Source organism: Salmo salar, chromosome 03 (genome assembly GCF_965601325.2).
Source record: "Salmo salar chromosome 03, fSalSal1, whole genome shotgun sequence".
Classification (NCBI taxonomy): Eukaryota; Metazoa; Chordata; class Actinopteri; order Salmoniformes; family Salmonidae; genus Salmo; species Salmo salar.
Genome location: NC_138293.1, coordinates 15,960,219 through 15,970,041, shown reverse-complemented (window position 1 = coordinate 15,970,041; position 9,823 = coordinate 15,960,219). Strand labels below are relative to the sequence as shown.

The 9,823-nt window shown below is 38.3% G+C and overlaps 1 long non-coding RNA gene across 1 annotated transcript; it reads right to left on the bottom strand.

Annotated features, from left to right (window-relative positions):
- Positions 1–2,606: 2,606 nt before the first annotated feature.
- LOC106598999 (uncharacterized) lies at positions 2,607–8,909 on the bottom strand. The gene is made up of 3 exons (XR_001327339.3): positions 8,802–8,909; positions 8,131–8,453; positions 2,607–7,811 (listed from the first exon to the last, which is right to left on the bottom strand). It is a non-coding gene; the product is annotated as an uncharacterized LOC106598999 (long non-coding RNA).
- Positions 8,910–9,823: the final 914 nt, after the last annotated feature.

The following is a 9,823-nucleotide window of genomic DNA, read 5'->3' as shown; positions in this document are numbered from 1 at the left end:
CAGCATTTGACTACCCTAGACATGAATTGCATTTATCTACCTAAAGTTTTAGATCCTCATTAAAACTTATCATGGTTGAAACACTGCCGAAAATACCCCCCAGGGGTATTTTCTTGATTAGTCTACATTAATGTCTGTTGCATGAACCGGCGTTGAAAAACAGATGTTTCCTGATAATACTGTGCGTATAAAAGACAGCAGATAACAGCGAGCAGACATTAACTTTGCATTGCTATTTATTTTTCTGGCTAGCTCCTGTCTTTTCTATCCTGAGTTCACAATTCTACTAATTCAGCTCTTATCAGCTTATCACCCTCTTCAACCTTCCTGAACTTTCGTTGGTTTTGCTATCAGTCAGCTGAGCACTTAGACATAATGTAGCTGGGCCCTATCCTATCAGAACCTGTTACTGGGTCAACGGGTAAAACAAATAACATTTCCCTTGCGTTGCGAGACATCATGTTTGAACAATCACACTGACTAGCTTCTCTTCATCACCAATGACCAAACGTAATTTAATTAATCAAGCATCCAAATATGCATTCTCTCAGTGCAGGAGGAATGTTATTTATTGCTCATCCCCAGACAACCCATCACCAGTCCGCTCAACAGATGACTTCACTTCACACTATTTAATAACCTATGGTCAGATTCAAAAAGGGCATCCCCTGTCTTCTACTGACTGTTCCTTTCTATTTTATGAGACAGGAGAAGCTGAAATCAAAGCCATCAGCAACTCTCTAAGTGACTGTAAGTTAATTATGATGAGGGATACCTGGAGAAAATCTGACCTCTCTGAAAGGAAAATGGATGGCGCTCCCTTCAGTAATATATATTTTTACCTGACCCTCCCTGAACGCTTGGAAAAAAACAAGTGATCCTTCCCTATACCCAGAATAATAATTCAAACATAAAGTGGATAGCAGAGAGCCTGTCTACCGTTTAACCTCACTCCTAGGACAGAGCAGAGCCTTAGATATGCAGTTTTAGAAACTGTTTTAGAATCTGAGAAGATAAATTAACAAACCAGGCATGCTTAGCTCACTGCATGAGACTCAAAACCAAAGACTTGCCAAACTCGTATTTAAAAAAAAATGACTAAGGCATTTTTCATATCATTACTATTTAATTCCAAGTAATTATTTTTTACAATTTTATTTTATACAACCTAAATGCAAACTGTATAGGCATGTTGTTGAAATGCTGAGTGCTCCTGCCAGCCTGTAGCGTGTCACAAATGCTTCACAATGAATTTTTTTAATGGCGGGCTATACAGCAGTGTTGTGTTTGAGACAACCTAAAGCGAGACTGATTCAAGACCAAGACCAGAGCAAATCGAGTCCGAGTCAAGACCAAGACGGGGGTGTGGGTGGGGGGGGGCGAGACAGAGTCAAGACCGAGACCAGAAAAATGCGAGTCCAATTCAAGACCATGATTGTAATTTTATCAAATCACCACCACAATAAGAGTTCTAAATGTCCAGTATTTCTGTGTTCATATTTCAGAACAACATATGGATTCTTTAGACATTCAGAACAGAAAAAAAATGCATGCTGAGGGAAAATAGAGCCACTCTACAAAATATTACTAACCCAAACACAGTGCGGAACAATGGGCCTTTACGCATTCATAGAAGGGCTTGGGATTTATAAAATAATAATTATAATAATAATAATATTATTTTCAATGATGTTCTGATTTAATCTCTTCAGTTTTTGTTGGAAAGGAAAGGGTTAACACTGAAGAGAAAAAAAATCCAATCAGGATTTTTCTTTGCTGGTCTCTGCGGAGATAAATCGAGTTAGCTAATTCATCCATTGGCTAGGCCATCAGAAGCTAAATAAAGGCATCTGCCATTCACCTGTATCAGGGCAACATTTTGGGGCGACAGTGGAATCATTCAATCATATTTTGACTTAAATAAAAGGGACAGTTTTTACAAAAACGTATGGGAACTTCTTCCTTCTTGAAGGCCAACAGGTCACTCAGCAATAGCGAGCAGTAGGTTTCCTATGATCTAACTAGCTGGCTTTTGTTGTCAGCTAGATTGCAGCGGCTGCAGCAGGTGTTATCAAAGAGGATATTGGTTCTAATTTGTTAGCTTCGCCCTTTTGAAGAATAACTTTCAACAAGAAGTTCAGTTTCAAATGATCATCGTGGGTGTTTTATTGCAGTGCGCTAGCTGTTGTTAACCATCTCTTCAAAAATAACTTGTATGTGAAACATTGTTGCATTTAAAGTGCAACTGACAGCATTTTAGCAACATTAAATCTTATTCAAATCTGTTCATTTACACCCCCAGGAGGAATATGGCACTTTAAAAAATATATATTCTGACAAGCAACCACTTAGATACAGTGGTGGAAAGAATATCCAATTGTCATACTTGATTAAAAGTACAGATACCTTAATAGAAAATGACTCAAATAGAAGGGAAAGTCAACCAGTAAAATAGTACTTGTGTAAAAGTCTAAAAGTATTTGGTTTTAAATATACTTCTGAATCAAAAGTACATTTAATTGCTAAAATGTACTTAAGTATCAAAAGTAAAATTAAAAGTATAAATCATTTCAAATTCCTTATATTAAGCAAACCAGACGGCACAATTCTCTTGTGTTTTTTATTGACAGATAGCCAGTGGCACACTCCAACACTCAGACATCATTTACAAACAAAGCATTTGTGTTTAGTGAATCCGCCAGATCAGGTAGTAGGGAAGACCAGGGATGTTCTCTTGATAAGTGCGTGAATTGGACCATTTTCCTGTCCTGCTAAGCATTTAAAATGTAACAAGTACTTTTAGGTGTCAGGGAACTGTATGGAGTAAAAAGTACATAATTTTCTTTAGAAATGTAGTGAAGTAAAAGTTGTCAAAAATATAAATAGCAAAGTAAAGTACAGATACCCCAAAAACTACTTAAGTAGTACATGAAAGTATTTTTACTTAAGTACTTTACACCACTGCTTAGATCTGGTCATTTCCACTTTTTCAAAAATTCTTAGAATGTTTGGGAATTACGTATACTAAGGCATTTGTGAAAATTCTCTAGCAATATAGAGTGGGAAAGCGGCCGTTATACTGCAGTAAATAGAACAGAATTAAAACATCTGTCTTGTCCAGGAACGGAGTCTTCACAGACCGGTGCGGTATAGCCGATCAGAGCTACAGTAGGCCTTTATACAAACAAGCCATTTGTCACACGGGCCTGTCATCATTCACTTTGAACTGGACTGTGTGTTTACAGGCAGTAGGACCTGTCATCATTTACTATGAACTGGACTGTGTGTTTACAGGCAGTAGGACCTGTCATCATTTACTATGAACTGGACTGTGTGTTAACAGGCAGTTGCAACAGTGTGACTTTATATCATTAGAACGCATTCGCCAAAAGCCACAAAATACACCTGAATGGATTTTTGATAATATGTAAACACCACGGAAGTCCTCTTACATATGGGAACTTTACAGTCTTATTGATGTAACAACCATGAAAAGGTAGACTCTCTCGGTTATGCACATCAACAAGATGGGGAATTGTAGCCTCCTCGTCCTTTGAGTTTTCCTATAGATTTTTCAGATTTTCACTCTCAAAATATCACTTTTTAAAAATAAAACAAATACAAAAATTTGATGGTCTAAGTCCACAACAATGCTTAAACCACATCAATCTGATTGGGTGGGCCTGTCAGGGCCCGGCTCCCCAGTGGGTGGGCCTCTGTCCAACCAGGCCCATCCATGTCTACACCCCTGATGCAAACAGTACATGATGACAATTGAGCATCACAAATAGCCAACTAACCAACACTGTGGACTAAACTTTTTCAATACATGGTTTGCATACCCGTTGTTGCCTTAGTTAGCATTTACTGGCTGATATCATAAGTTGAAATGTTTTTCCTACCCTACCACTACCGATGTCATTCTTCTGTGAGCTGCTCCATGCCAAAACCAGCTGAGAGCTGCACACTCTTGCTGCCTGCAGATGATATTCAGCTGAAACTAGGTTATATGTGTGGCTACTTTGTGCATGGTTTCCCTATTGTACTACATAATTGATAAGTCGTATACCTCCACTACACTACTTCGATACGCATCAGTAGGGATTAAGAAGTGAGTATACTGTATGCAATGCCCACTGAAAAAACAATCATATACCTTCATCGATACCACAAAATAAAAACAGACAAATAAAGCTTTTTACTCCAATTTGACGACCCTCATAAAATCCGACATAGCACAAGTATTCCAAAGTGTTATGTGAAAACAAGCATAGAAAACAGCATTGGCATTAATACAAATAAAAAAACAACAAGGCTAATATTATATTATAATTATTTAGGTGACAACCTGGTTGATTAACAAGATTGGGTTGTTAAGACATTTGTTTTTAAAATTAAGAAATGTGGGACACAAAAAAAGGCAGTGTAGAACAACAACCCCATCATGCATTGCTCTAATAACTTTCAAAAGATTGTTCCTAAGTTTGTCCCCCAAAAATGTATTTTCCTATGAATGAAGTCGCACAAAAATGTGTGTATTTTCCTATTAATTAAGTCGCACAAAAAATTTGTGTCTTTTCACACAAATTAAGCCACACAATAACACACAAAATCTGCTGAAAATCTATTTGTACATATTTGCATGAATTGAGTGTGAGATTGTGTTGGGTTTATACCTGAGTATACCCTCCACTACACTATTGGACCTTTGTGTTTTTACAAAAGTTCATTGGTATTACGGTTGCTGTCCTTTCAGAATCACAAACCTGTCACAAACTGAAGGCCTATAGGTTCACCAGTGTGCAAACATGTCTATAATAGATAAGGCTGTTAAGATATTAATGTTCCGAGAAAGGAGTGTATATATTTGGCCTATGGAAGTGGTTTTATGCACTGACTGAATCAGGGTTGCCAGGTACAAGGCCTGAAAACTAGCCCAAATAATTTTTTGCAGCAAAAGAGGACTTGCCACATTTATCCAATAAACACTTTTTCCATAACGTTATCGAGTGAATTAAGAAGGAATATTGAGTTAATTTTTTGCGACGTAGACTAAGAAGCAACATTTGGTTTTCCATTAAAATAATAATTATTGCGAGTTTAAGAATATATCGCAAGAGAAAAGATAAATCGCCCTTATTAAACTCTCCAGATAATTTTCCCTCAATGGATGTCGATTTAACTTGTTTTGACTGCTATGATTAAGCAAGAAAGCCCAATCTGGTGTGGTACATGGCCAATTTACCACGGCTAATGACTGTTCTCAGGACATATGCCTTAGTCGTTGTATATTGACCATATACCACAAAGAACAGCCCTTAGCCATGGTATATTGGCCATACCTCCTTGGGCTTTATTGCTTAATCATAGCAGTCAAAACAAGTTATTTGTCATTCCTGTGGTACACATCTGATAAACCATGGCTTTCAACCAATCAACATTCAGGGCTCAAACCACCCAGTTTATAATTGTAGCATGTGCATAACTATAGATAAATCCGAAAGGAGAGTTTGAGTGATGAAAGTTGGACAGAGGATCTTCAAATCTCTGCGCAAGAAACACTTGGATGAACTTTAAAAAAAAAAAGTTAGGCTATTTTCTGTCAATTGTGCCTTCATTGTGTGCCAGATGTTAAGACTACAAACCATTATAAATGGTCTATTTGCGAGATTGACTTGTTATTTCAATAGGCATAGGCTAATGACTAAAATCTGGGTTTATAATTGCAATTAAACTTTGCCGTGGTTTACTGAGATAGATGCAGGTAGTCTATAGCCCATGATAGGCCAACATGCCAACATATCATTTCAGGGAAAAGTCCACAATGAAACTGACATTAAATGTGGAGAATGATACATTTGCTCCAGGTAGGCTACATAAGTGACACAAATAGGTTTGCAATGACACCAGTAATATAATCATTTCAACATATTTATTGTTTCAAATGGAAGGCCACAGTAGCCTAAAATGGAATAGAACTGAATAGCCCACTGGATGGCCAACAGATGCAGATGTAGCCTATCATTCTCCACATTTAATGTCATTTTCACTGTGGACTTTTTCCCATAACAGAAGCATGCGAGGGTGTTCCATAACTTCCATTTAAAGTTTCAACTCGCACAGCGCTCCAGACCCTGGAACTGAGCATGAGTAAAACCCTTCGCTTGATATGGTTAACCATGAGAAAAGTCGACATTAGAATGCAGTTTACTTTCAACCACCTCTGATCAAACTTATCTAAACAGCGCTAGTGGCCTAAAGTCCTTTTCCAATGCTTTGTTGCTGTTCTGGCGCATTAATATATGTTTTATGTAAAAAGTGTGCCTCCATAATGACCAATCTAAATAGCCTACCTACAACTGGTCAAAAGTGGTCACAAAGTGCACTGGTGCTGCTCTGTCTCCGTGACTCAGCTTCCTCTGCTGCAGCACTCTCTCAACCAGTACTCTCAACGCACACACGCACCCCTCCGGCCCTCTCCCTCTCCCCCATTCATATGCTCACTCACTGACTCACTCACTCAGTTACAGCCTGCTCACTGCCTGAAAGTCAGAGGCAGCAGGTCACAGTGAAATATATGTATATATTTTTAAGAGAAATGCCATGGTGGTCACGTGTGGCTCAGTTGGTAGAGCATGGTGTTTGCAACGCCAGGGCTGTGAGTTCGATTCCCACGGGGGACCAGTATGGGAGGGAAATGTATGAAATGTATGCATTCACTACTGTAAGTCGCTCTGGATAAGACTGTCTGCGAAATGACTAAAATGTAAAAAAATAAAAATAAATGTAATGTAAAATGGTGCAGTTTAGAAGTACTGCCAAAAATCTGCCACCCATGACCAATACATTTTCCCCCGCAACATTGTTTTCAAAGTTTCCAAATTTGGCAAGAAAACCACAAAATTGCAACACTGGACTGAATGGAAGCTGATAATTATGAGTTTTTTACTCTGTTGGTCTAGGCAAGAAATTATGAGTCCTCACTGTCCGAGACCGAGTCAAGACCGAGTCCAAATGTATCAGACACCGAGACAACACCGAGACACTCAATATGTGGTCTCGAGACCGTACTCGAGACCGGTCAACAAGACTGCTATACAGGGCCTTCAGAAAGTCTTCACACCCCTTGACTTTTTCCACATTATGTTGTGTTACAGCCTGAATTTAAAATGGATGAAGACTTTTTGTCATTGGCCTACACACAATACCCCATAATGGGGGGGGGAAGAAGCCTTGGACTCACCTCCTGAAGTGGCAGTGTACACAGCACAGCCAATCTTTTAGGCAACACGCCCCTCCGGGGAACAATTGGGAAAATGTCGACTTCTCCCTAACTACAGAGTGAAAAAGTTCACTGTAAAAATGTTTTACATTTTGGCCTAAACTGCTACGTATATTTAAATTTGCCCAAAACAGTTGTTGCCCTGTACTGAACCTAGCAGGCACTAACTAAAATATGTACAATAACATAACATACCTTTTAGTCTGTAAAACAAAGCAAAAGATTCTAATTAAGACAAATGTTTTTGTCAATATGGCCAAGTTCCTTCAGAGGTGGATAAAACATAAAAGCCACCAGAACATATTGGCTCCTTTGATTCCTCTTCCTGTCCTAGTAAAATATGACTCCGTTTGGATTTGAATAGGGTCATCTTTATGGCTGTAACTATAAAACATCTGGCATTATATAAATATCTTCCTCCTCAGGGTCAGGAGGCAGTATGTCCAGGCTACAGGACATGTCGTTGCTGTAAATTGCGTCATCGAGTAAATCACACTGCAGATATACGTCCTCAGGTTCAACGGGTGACCTGGAGAGACAGGTAGACATGGGCCAACATCAGAACATGCTTCCCCGCACAGTTATGCCACAACAAACATGGCCTATGTGTGCTCACTGTTGTGTGGTCAACATTTGTCAACTCTGTTAAAAGTCCATTGTTGAGTCATTGATACACAGTAGGATTAATACAATTCAATTGTGAAAATTAAAGAATGAAATCTTGGAAATGAACAGTTTGCAAAAGGCAAAGACAAACTCAGATTTTCCTCAATATAATGACCTAATTAACTTCCAGTGCACTTTGTTTGAACATTTCAACCCAAACTAATCATCATCATGTAGCCTACCTGTTCATGTTGATGGTTGTTTTGTTGGAGTCAGTGAAGTTCTCGTAGATAGGGCTGGGATCAGCGGGTGGTGGTCTGACCATGGCCGAGTATTGGGAACCCTCAAGCTGACGTGTGTTGACCTCTGTGCTCTTGAGTTGATCTAACTGCCCCATATTCCTCAATTTACTGCGCTTGGTATAGATCAGTGCAATCACTACTCCCAGAACAATGAAGAACAGAGGAAGACCCACAGCATATCCCACAGAAGAACTTAAAGAAGCTGAGTCTAGGCAGTCTGTGGTAGAGTTTGCAGAGAGACAAGTTGTATTAGACATCATGACCTGTGAATGAAAAAATGCATTATTGGATGACAGCAGTTTGGGGTGTTGAAAAGAAGGGTAGCCTACTATGCATAAACAGTCTGGTATTTAAGGCATTCAATAAATTATGTCATTAACTAAACTAACCAAACCCAGGTCATCATTGCAAAATAATCTCAATAACCTATGAGCTAAATAAACGATTCATTAAAATTGAAATCAACAACAAATTAATTAATAAGAAATATATTAATACAACGCATATCCTAAGAACATTTTCCAGATTCCAGTATTGTTTGAATAGCCCCCAGATAGCACCCATGAAATACAGAAGATCAGTAGGTCAGAACCAATAAAAATGTGTTTTACCAGGCCTTGGTGAGAAGAACAGAGTGCTCTAGTTGGTCTATAAGCGAGAGATGATGAAGTTGTTGACTGAACTTCGAAGTTCCCTTTTTTCTACTGTGAAAAAGTGGAACTTAGCAAAAATGAAAGTCACATCAAGATTTCCTGTGAAAGCCTCATTACCTCATAGAAAAAATAGAACACACTGCACGGAAGACACAAGTTTGGGACTTTCATTTCTTTACTGTACATGATTGCTGAATTGTTCACTGTTCAAATAGCAATTGTTTTATAGTATAATTTAACTCACTCATATGAACTGATAAGCAGTGAGTCAGTGTGCAATAATGTTTTGAATCACTCCTATCCAGAACACATTTGACATATGTTTTTATGTCCATAGCCCACACAATTTGATGTAATTTCCACCAGCAAACTATTTCTGTGAAATTATATTATAGCTGCTAGGCTTACTTCAATTTCATGTGATACATTTTAATGTATCTTCTTTTCACAATGAGAACTGTCTGCATACTGCAGTGGTAGGCTACCACATCTCAATAGATTTAGGAATAAAATGCTTGGCTGTTCAAATGAACCTAACTATAATGTGTATTGGCAGAGAGGTTTTATAATGTGAATTTGAAAAAATAAAATACGTTTTTTTTCCTGCTAAAAACCAGTTTTTGCTTTGTCATTATGGGTTATTGTGTGTAGATTTATGAGTTTATCAATTTTAGAATAAGGTTGTAACATAACAAAATGTGGAAAAAGTCAAGGGGTCTGAATACTTTCCGAATGCACTGTATTTCCTGCTGACCATGACCAGTGGCATTGGAGAAGCCTTGCAAAGGAAGTATACACCACAAAGACAACTTCATCAGTTTTCAGAAACATATTTCCAGTAAGGCTGTGTGACATGCAAATTCAGTATTTTAGCAGGTGTCTGACATACACAAAACAGAAATGACAGAAATATCAATCTGGAAGAACAAACTGGTCTCTCGCCAGATTCATAACAATAGAAGACAACAGGGTTTTCTACC